Genomic DNA, 10,224 nt, shown 5'->3' with positions numbered 1-10,224 from the left:
GGTTTCTGTTGTAGAAGACTCCTGGTGGAGAAAATTGAGAAGACCTTGCTCACCGAGCCATCCAATGTTTTACCCTGGAACTCTCCACATGTCACCTCTTCCTCTGTGGAAGGGATTGTCTTTCTTGCAGAAGGATATCATTCAAGAGAGCGATTCAGTAGATAAGTGTGTGTGTGTGTGTGTGTGTGTGTGTGTGTGTGTGTGTGTGCTGGGTTTTGTCCCTGAATAGTGGAGTGTCTTTGTACCCATCCAAAGCAAAATGTAGAAAAGAAGAAGAAAATACATGAATCCCCAGAACACAGATTCAAGAAGAGGAAGCAGGGCGTGGATTTAGCAACTTGTCCTCCTGTTTGGGCAGTGTTCTGTGTACACCTGCGTGCAGAGGGATAATATTCATGAAGTCCACACAAGGTGAACGATGACTGGATGGACAGCCTTGAGACGTGTCAGCAGAGGGCAGGAAACCGAATTAGGTGCTCACAGGATTGTGCCTCACAGTTTTGTCACAATGGCCAAAGAAAGTGGAAAGCGTCTAACACAGCTTTCCATGACACCACTGCCAGAGGCCGACTCCCACCTTTGTCCTTCTTTGTCAAATAGGGCAGACAACTCAATATCCTTTTATTTGTGGGTGATTGCAGATTGTTCCTTAGTTGGTTTTTACTGTGGCTTTTCACTCATTAAGATATTAATCAAAAGCTAAAAAAATCCCCAGCTTTCAGTAAAACAATGTTTTGTTTGAAATATGTGCATTTCTAAGCCATAAAAAGTCTGTCCTTGCAAGACAAATGTTTTCCTCTTCATTTCTCTAGTCAAAAAGAAAAAAGAAAAAAAAACAAACAAAAACCAAAGAAGTCATGGCTTCATGCACACAATCAATACTTAGTCAAGAAGAAAGCCGTTTCCACCTGAGAAAACGTAACTGTGTCCTACAGATCAGAAACTTCCTTACATTTTCTGCTATTGCATTTAGTGAATACAAACCTGCAGTGAAATGTTTCCTATTGTCTTGAAAACCAACCAACTTTCTTTAAAAAAAAAAAACAGGAAAAAAACTAGAAAAGAGTAACAACAACAAAAAAGTGCTATAGAAAAGCAGTCTCCTTTAAGCAGGAAATATCATTTCATTGTAAAAAAAAAAGGGCAAAAAAAAGTGGTAATCCAACTTGCGGAAACTGTTGTGAATTATTTCACCAGACTCTTTTAAAAAGGGATTAGCGGGGCTTTGGGGCCAAAATCCTTCTGTTTTATTCAATCTCAGATTTTATGTTATAATTACTGGCTGTAAAGGCTCTGGAATTAGTATGCGGAGGCCATCAGGGCGTAATGCAGGTGTTATTCTATGGCTCCGCTTTTTAATTAAGGGAAGAGGTAAGGAAATGGAATCATAAAAACACTTTTGTGAGAGCTGAGAACATTGCAGCCACCACATGAATAAAGCCTTTCTTTCCACCTTCCTCTGACAGGTCAGCCACAGAGGTGCGGACTTCCCACCTTTTCAGAGCCAGACAATGGTCCCAGTGTTCTCACCTTGTCCGCTGCACGGAACATTCTCTCCTAGCACAGATCTTATGGAAATTGCCTTAAGTAGCTTGACTTCCACAAAAGATATTGCTTTTAGAACCCAGACTGAACCTCCTGCTCTGAGCTCCCTGCTCTCCTGTTTTCCGAGGTGGAGGGGGGCGTGGGGGGCTGCATGTGGGAGGCAATGGGAAAGGAGGGGGAAAACTGAATCTGCCCCCAAACACACACACACACACACACACACACACACACACACACACACACACACACACTCCTGGCCCAGGTGATGTCTCTATCCTTGAAGAAAAATACCAGGCAGTTGTGGCCTGGTGCAAGGTGGCATAGGCCTCTGGTCCTAGCCACGCAGGGGGCCTGAGATTGGAGAGCCACAGTTCAAAGCCGTCCCTAGCAGGAAAACCCAGAGACTCTCATCAGCAATGAATCAGAGAAATGCCGGATGTGGAGGTGTGGCCCCAGGGATAAAGCTAAGGGGTGGTGTCCAGGCCCCGAGTTCAAGCCCAGTTCTGTCCCCACCAACGAAGCAACCCGAAGGGAGGGAGGGAGGGGGCACAGAAGGAAGGGAGGAAGGGAGGGAGGGCGCGGAGGAGGCCTGGCTTCCCGCAGCGGGCTGCTGGAAGTTTCCAAGTTCCCCCAGCTTCCCCTCCGCACTCTCCCCGCCCCTGGGCCGGGGACCCCCGGGCCGGCCCGGCGCCCCCAGGCCTCTCCAAGCGGCTCCCGCGCGCGGAGGTCCCGGGACTCCGCTGTCCCCCGGCACCCACCGCCTCTCCTTCCCCGGGTGGGTGGGTGGGTGGGTGGGGGCCCAGCCAGGCGAGGCGGCCGGGGCGAGGCCTGGGCCCCCGGGAGAACAAAGCGAGCATTAGGATATCAGTGGGCCTCGCACCCACCGACGCTGCGCTCAACGATTTTGTTTTCACGGCTGAGGGGGCTTTTTTTTTTCCAATGTAAATCAAGCGCTTTAGTTATTAAGGCCTAACACTAATCTCCGACAACCTTGACAGAATGTGGCCGGGCGCGCGGCCCTCTTCGCACCTGCAGTCTGAATAGGGCCCCTTGTCCCGGGGTTACGCTTGTCGCCCGGCCGCGGAGGGGGGACTGAATAACCCCAGCTTTGTGAACACCCGTGCGCGCTCTTCCTCCCGCCTTTGATCACACAAAATGTCTTCTAATTTGTCCCCCTTTTTCATTGTAACAACGTTTTCAAGGCCCTTTCTATTTTTCTCCCCCACCCCAACCCAAACCACATTTTTATAAAGAACATAAATCGCCCCCCCCCGAAAACAAAAGGGGCGCGCGCCCCCCAGGCCAACTGGAGCCACGCTGCCTCGGCTTCCACTGCTGCTGCTGCTGCTGCTGCTGCTGCTGTGGAAAGACGGCCGCTTCTCTCCCGGTCTCAGAGAACAGTCTGGAAAGGCCCCGAAGGCCCAGGCTCCAGTTTCAGGCCTGGGGAGGGAGGAGGGAGAAGGCCCGTGGGGAGGGGGAGGGACACTCAGTCTGGGGTGGACTCTGAGGTGGACCATCGGGCTAAGGGGCAGACAGGGTGCCTGCCAGCTGGTGGTTCCCAGACCTGGGGGGGGGGGGAATGCAGTGGGGACCCACATTTCTTTGCCAGACTCCACTCCTGCCCCAGTCACCACACCCCTAAATCCTCCCCCCAAATCCAAACTTCAGGCCTGCATGGCCCTCCATAGCTTTATGGGGGGGGGGCGCCAGGCGTCTCCACCCGCTAAAATCCCACAGGAAAGCTGGATGACCAGTGCTGTTCCACCCAGCACACCTTCTTTTACTGGAACAGGAGTTCATTGAAAGTCTCCCGGGGGTCCGGGTGGGGGTGACACCGACATTTCTGCTGTTGAGCTCTGCTTTGGTGGTGGGATTCGAATGCTCAGGTTGCAGATCAATGAGCGCCCTCCCCCCACAGTCAATCAGACAGACAGACAGACAGACAGACAGACAGACACACACACACACACACACACACACACACACAGAGTTATGTTTGAATTGTCAACTATTGAGCAGTCCCTGGCCAGGACATTTTTCTGTTGGTTTCCTCTTGAGCCCTGCGCCCTGGAACCCGGGAGAACTCCCCGGGGAGCCGGGTGGCTGGACGCCCCTTCCTCCCCACCTCAGCTATTGGGAAGGGCGCGGGCCTCTGTGGAAGGAAAGCAACGGAAGCCGTTGCACACTGGAAGACACTTGGGTGCCACGCCGAGACCCGCACCTCCTTCCACGGAGAAGTCAACATTTGTTTTGTTTGGGGTCCCCCCCATTAAATGGCGTTTAGTTGCCAGTGGGGGAAAAATAATTCTAAGGACCACTTTTTAATTCGATGGGTAGCAACCACAGGGGTCTAAAAGAAAATAAAACGACAGCGATAGACACAAATAACTAAATTACCAAAACGTTCGTATATCGCCCGGCTTCATTAATATGGAGCAGACACCCTAGTTAATCTCCAAAAGCGACGGTTCCCCCTGTAAAATGGCACTCTGGGACGAATTGTACATGAGATCAATCACCGCTAATGCAGGAAGGTTTCCTGCAAGAAAGGGGGGGCCGCGCCTTCACACCTCCAAACAGAAGCTTCTCAGATGGGCGCGGAAGAGCCATCGGCCAGCGCGCCCTCGGGGGGGGGGGGGGGAACTCGGGGAGGAACTCGGGGGGGGGAACTCGGGGGGGATCTCGGGGGGGGGGGGAGAACTCGGGGACGCGGTTTATCATTTCCTGGGTGTCAATGGTCCTGGAGGCCTTTATGTTTATTTTTATTATTTTTTTCCTTCCCTTCTCCTTTGCCTTTTGAAATCATCTGACTGCTGGGAAGGCGGGGAGGGGGGACCCCTGGACACGCGGAGGAGGGGAAGGCAACACCGCGGGAAAGTTTGTGTTTGCATAGACTATAAGTCAGCGTCGGACTCGGAGGAGAGCAGCGCGGCCCTTCCTTTGTTTATTGGTGGCGGGGAGCGCGACGCTGGCTCTCCGGAGGTGGCAAATCCGCAGGTGGCCCCGGGTTCCCCTCCTCGGTGTCCCCGGCCTCTCCACCCCCCCTCCCTCCTCCTGGTCGTCGGGCCAATACAGACCATTTCTATCCTCGCCATCCATGCTTCCACGCATCCTCTCCCTCCCTCCTCGCCTCCAGGGGGAGGGGACCTGTCCCCGCGCGTGTGCGGGGCTCCGCGTGGCCAGGGGCGCCGCGCCCGGCGGCGGAGCGCTGCCCCACGCGGCCTGCCCGCCGCAGTCGTCCGGGGAGACGGCGCTCCAGGCCGGGCACGGGGTCGGGGACTCCTGGGGACCCCGCTTGCTGTTCGCCAGACAAAAGCATATGCAGTCCCTAAACATTCCGGCAAAGACAAAGGCCGCGCGGTGCTCGGATTTAACCCCGGCTCAAACTCGCCCGCCGCCCAGCCCCCTCGCCCGGCCCCGCCGCGGAGGCGCCGGCCCGGCTTCCCACCGGGCCCGGCTTCCCGGCCCAGGCCCCGGGGAGGCGCTGGGCGGCCGGGGTCGGTGTGTGTGGGGGCTGTGCTGGGCCCAGAGGCCGAGCAGAAGGGCGAGCCCGGCCTCCGGAAGGCGCACACAGCTGCCGGTCCGCCCCGTCCCCAGAGGGACAGAGGCCCGGGTCAGCGCCCGCCAAGGGGGCAGAGTGGCACTGTGCGGGAAGATCGGGACGGGGCTCCGTGGGCACGCCTTGACCAGGGCGCGCCGCCCCCTGGCCCTTCCCTCCCCAGCCTCCGGAGGTGCGGCCGTCCACGGGGAGCAGAGCTTGTGCGAGCGGGGCCGTGCGTGGGCCACGGGAAACCAGCGATGGTGCCACACCATCGAGAGCGGGGGCGCAGGCTGGGGTGGTTTTCTTGGCTTGAAGGGACTTGGTGTGGCCTAGGAAGGGGGGTTGGTGGCTCTAAGTCTCCCGTGGGGACAATTCCAGCGACTGTCGGGTGGACGTGACATCGTCTTATAGGTAGCAAGAGGGCCCACTTCAGGCTTGCGTGATGGATGAAGTGGAAAGCTCAGGTGTTTGAAGGAAGGGGGCCGTGAACGCAGAAGAACGGTGCTCTCACCCTCCCCAAAGTTAACACAAACACAGTCAGTCCGGACTGAAGATAAAGTATCTAAATCAAACACCCCAAGGCTGAGAATGGACGCCACAAAATAAATTAATAGGCAGGGGATGGGAGAAGGGATAAAATTGCCCTGAGTTTTTATTGTATGTTTTATTACCTAGCCTTTCCATGTCATTTTCCTGCATGGAATTTTCATTCCTTTTGATAACTACTGCCAAGACTGAAGAATCGGGCTTGGGCTGAGTCACTCAGTGTATGATTTTACTTCTGAAAGCTTGCTCCATTCCGGGCTGTGCAGAAGAGACATGGAGGAGAGAAAATGGGCTTAGAAATTTATTATTTTCTTTTTAAAAAGGAAGATACAATCCTCTTGCATATCTCTCCAAAGAAGTCCTCGCTACTTAGCATGCTGACTCCAGAAAGGGGGGGAGGGCAACAATGGATAATAACTCCAGTTAAAAAAACAAGCAAATTGTTGACAACGAGGTTTAATTTCACTGTTCTAGCAGGGAATATCATTCACTTATTTTTCAATTGCCCCTCAAGATTTTCTTCTTAAGTTTAAATTTTAATGCTCCTCTTCTCTCACCGTACGACACATTTTTTATAAAAAAATAATAGAAGGTTCCCTTTTATGATATGTTTTCAATAGCGGAAGTCTCTGAAGATCTATAATATTATTATTTATCTGAAATTTGTGGCTGTGCGGGCTGTGTACATGCTGTAATTGCTTTAACATCTTTTCATAAATTACATTCAGAAATGTGTCATAGTAAATTACCTTTGTAATAAAATGTAAAAAATGCAAATGGCTGTTGTCTTTATTGCGTTTTAAACCATTGGTTTATCTGCTTTATTTCACTTGTCACTTGCACACTATGTTGGCGGAAGGGTGGCACAGTTGGATAATGGAAAGCCAGGTTCTGTGTGTAATCTTGCAGGCAAGTTCTCGGGGTCATTTCCTCGCATCCCGCAGAAAAGACATTATCCCGCTCGTATTTACATACTTTTCAATATTTGTCAAACAATCATAAATTATAAATTAATGAAATGTTTGACAGTCTTCAGAGATCAGACTAATGAAGACAGCTACCTTTTTTGGTGAGGCGGAGTCTCATCCTGGCAAGTTTAATGGCATTTGGATGCTGGAGTTGTCCCAGGCGTTATTAGATTTTCCCCTCCCTCCCGCTGTCACTCAGATGTCTGAGCAGAAACATCACCTGCTTCAGGTGTGTGGGCTCCTCACCGTCCCCCAGGAAAAGTTCCAAACAAGGACTCCGCAAACTTCAGTTTAAAGAACGCGGGGCAAATTCCGTTTGAAAAGACCACTGGACTTTAAAAAGAAAGCAAACCTGCCTGGTGATTACTTTTTATGAAACACTGCTACCTTTGTGTCACCACCAGGCCGAATTCGATACTTTTCCTACACAAATGAGCAGCTGCTGAGCTATGCGGTAACTTCCAAGCGATTCACAGCAATACAGGAAAGGGGAAAGAGTAGCCATGGCCTAATTTTTTTTTTAAGTTTTATAAATTCTGCTTCCCAGGAGACGTCCAGTGGAACCTACAGCCCCTTGAAGCAAGGAACCCCACAGACCCTCTCCTAAATCAGGCCACCCACGGTCTCGCCCAGCTCCTTCCTGGTCAGACTAGAGATCTCTCTCCCCGAGTGTCGTGGCCCCTGCTGGACCCATGAAGGAAAACTGCAGATGGCCATTCGTCCATCTGTCTCACCAGGGACTGAACCAGGACCGCAAGGAAGCTAAGTCGCCCCATCTCTCGGGATAAGGAGAACTCGATGCTCTCTTGATGACGGATGGCCCCTGTGCTTTTCAATGAGATTATAGGTGATGGATGAAGTTCCATCTCCAGAGGTCAAATGATTCTGTCTGACTTACCATTCTAACAGTGAGGTCCCAATGCATACCAACGGACACTTATTGCCAACCAAGGTGGGAGGGAGAGAGGTTTTGGGGTGTGTGTGGGGGGGGGGGATATCTGACTGCAAACAAAGGGCAAGGAGCCCAGAAAGTGGGGCAGAGAACGCCTCTGCCATCAGTTTTAGGAGCCGGCTTGCACATTTCATCAACCCACAGTAGCACATGCCCCTACCCCCCACCCCGCCCTGTGGGCACAGCTGTCCACCTTGCCAGCAAGTAGTAGAAGAAATTCAAGACGCGGGTGCAGCCTGGAGAGGGTTCTGGGAAGGATGGGGGGCAGTTCACAATCCAGTACATTTAAGGGGAACCAGAAGCGCCTGTCCCCGAGAGAGGGAGGGGAAAGAGAGAGTGGAGAGGGGAACTGAGGAAAAATTCAGGTAGTCACCCCTTCTCCCTCCCCCCATAACACTCTGTAAGAAGTCCTTCTTGTTGGTTTTTTATGCTTTTTAAAATGTTTTTGTTAACCTAGCTTTGAACCCAGGCCGATGTTGTGACCAGATGGATGGCAGGAGTGGGTGGAAGATATTTCCTATTTCCTCAGGGACGGGAATTTCAATACTTAGTCTCTGCTCATATATATATATATATATATATATCAATAAAATGACAGTCCATGAAATATCACAACCAAAATCTATAAAAATGTGGGAAGCAACTTCAAATATTTCCACACATGGACTCCCCACCTCTTTTTTTTTTTTAAATACACAACGGAGAGTTATTAAGTGACTTCTTGGTGAAGCCAGCCAGGTTTCTGCAATCATCGAAAATTGATATGTACCACTAGTAAAGTAATTAGGCTCCATCCGGAAGGGAAGGGGCCCCTCCATTGTTAATCCTCACCCTCTCGCACACCCGGTGACTGCCAACATCCAGTTGCAAATAGCTTAATTAAGCCTTCCACGTGGACTGCACACGTACGGCTCGGGTTGCAAGAGGCGCTGTATCTCAATTTATTGGCACAATTAATGCCCCAGACCCAGCTCAGGTGGAAAGTCCGCTGCCCGATGCCCAAGTTCTCTCTGAGAGATACTGCCCAAGAGAGAAAGCCAAGCACATGTGAGAAATAAAAAGGAGAGCGGGGAAGGAGGGTGGAGTGTGTCTTGGGCAACCTCTGGGTGCGGCGTTGTCACCTACAGTGGAGGCCCTGCAGAGGTGGGGGCACTGGTGTCCTGGACTTCTCTGGACTGGGTACTGTTGGAGGTGGTGGTGGTGTATTTCGGTCCGCCAGAGGAGTCTTCCACCAGTTCACTACATTCTTAAGGGCTGAGTCATTCAGCTGGGAAAAAGTCGGGGCCTCGCAGGTGCTGGGTCTCCCCAGGGCTCCCGCAGTGGAGGTCCCAGCAGCCCCACCTCACCCAGTGCACTCGGTCCAGCGAGGAGTTGGTTCCTCTGAGGTTGAATCACAGGTCACTTCTGATTCAACTCACGGGATTTTTGCCTCTTTACAAATGACCAAGGCGCAAACTTCTGTCAGGGAATCCCCTGTGCCCCGTCTGCCCCAGCTCTTCACCCAGCCGGTCCCCGCGCCTGGGCAGGGGAAGGGGCTGGGAGTGTGGGAGCAGGGCCAGAGCTCAGCCCTTGGTAACATCCCCTCCTTCCCTCTCCTGTTCCTCCCTCTTACTCTTGCTTTCTCCCTCCCCCTCCCTCCGTCCCTTCCTTCCCCCCTCTCCATTTCTGAACTTGAGAGGCCCCGGTAGTTGCTGGATGGGCTTCAGGAGGCCAAACTTTCCATGTGGCAAGTAAGAGGTGGAGGTGTGATTGCGTGGTGGAGTGATTTCAGTTGGTGCGAGGCCCTGGCTCCAATCCCCACACCGAAAAGAGCAGGCTGTGGTGGGAGGGGGAAGGGAGGGGGTGAGTGAGGCTTTCCTCAGGCTCTGTCCAAGTGTCTGGGCACCTCTGGGGAGGGGGGGCGTGAGGTTTTTTTTTTAGCCCTTTCGTACACATTGATTGACAGGTGTCTCTTGGAGCCTCTTTCTCCTACTGCCAGAGCACAGGTAAAGAGGGTGATTTCCACAGCACAGTGGGCCTCTGAGATCTCTTCCCCAGCCTCCTACTTGTCCTGGAGCTTGGAATCTGAGTTTGATCCCCTGCATCCCTACAAAATCCATAAAACTTGAGCAGAAACAAAGATTCAAGGCGTGAGCCCCCAAAGAACAAAATGCTGAGCCTGTCCACCCAGATTGAGAGGCTTCTTTGAGGTGTGGTGGGAGGTAAGCAGCCAGGGTTGGGGGGCACCTCTACAGCTCCCAGAGTGGAAGACACCTGCCCTGGGCCTGACATCGCCGGCAGGGGTTGGAGGATCCAGTGGGGTTAGGTGGATAACCTTGTTAGCTGGACACTTTCCAATTTGGAGAGAAAAGGGAAGGAGGGCTGGGGCTGGATTGGCTGGGACAGGGGTAAGGGATGACAACTGGCAAGCAAGGCATAAACACCTCCAGAATAAAACCAGCCCGTCGCCAGCAGGCCCTCTGTGTAGCCAGTCCTGCGTGCTTTTCTAGGGACACTTAGCACTCACACTTCTGTTTGCAACCATCAGGCTTACAATACCCACACTGGCAATGTCCTCTGGTGTGGCCATTTTACAGATGGGGGCACATAGGGCCGGGATGTGGTGGTTCAAAGCCTGGCTGTGGATCCAGAGGATGGCCTGCCTCAGGCAGGAAGACTGAGGCTCAGGAAGT

This window comes from Megascapheus bottae, unplaced genomic scaffold (genome assembly GCF_031878675.1).
Source record: "Megascapheus bottae isolate mThoBot1 unplaced genomic scaffold, mThoBot2.hap1 H_3, whole genome shotgun sequence".
Lineage (NCBI taxonomy): Eukaryota > Metazoa > Chordata > Mammalia > Rodentia > Geomyidae > Megascapheus > Megascapheus bottae.
This window is presented reverse-complemented; position numbering follows the sequence as displayed.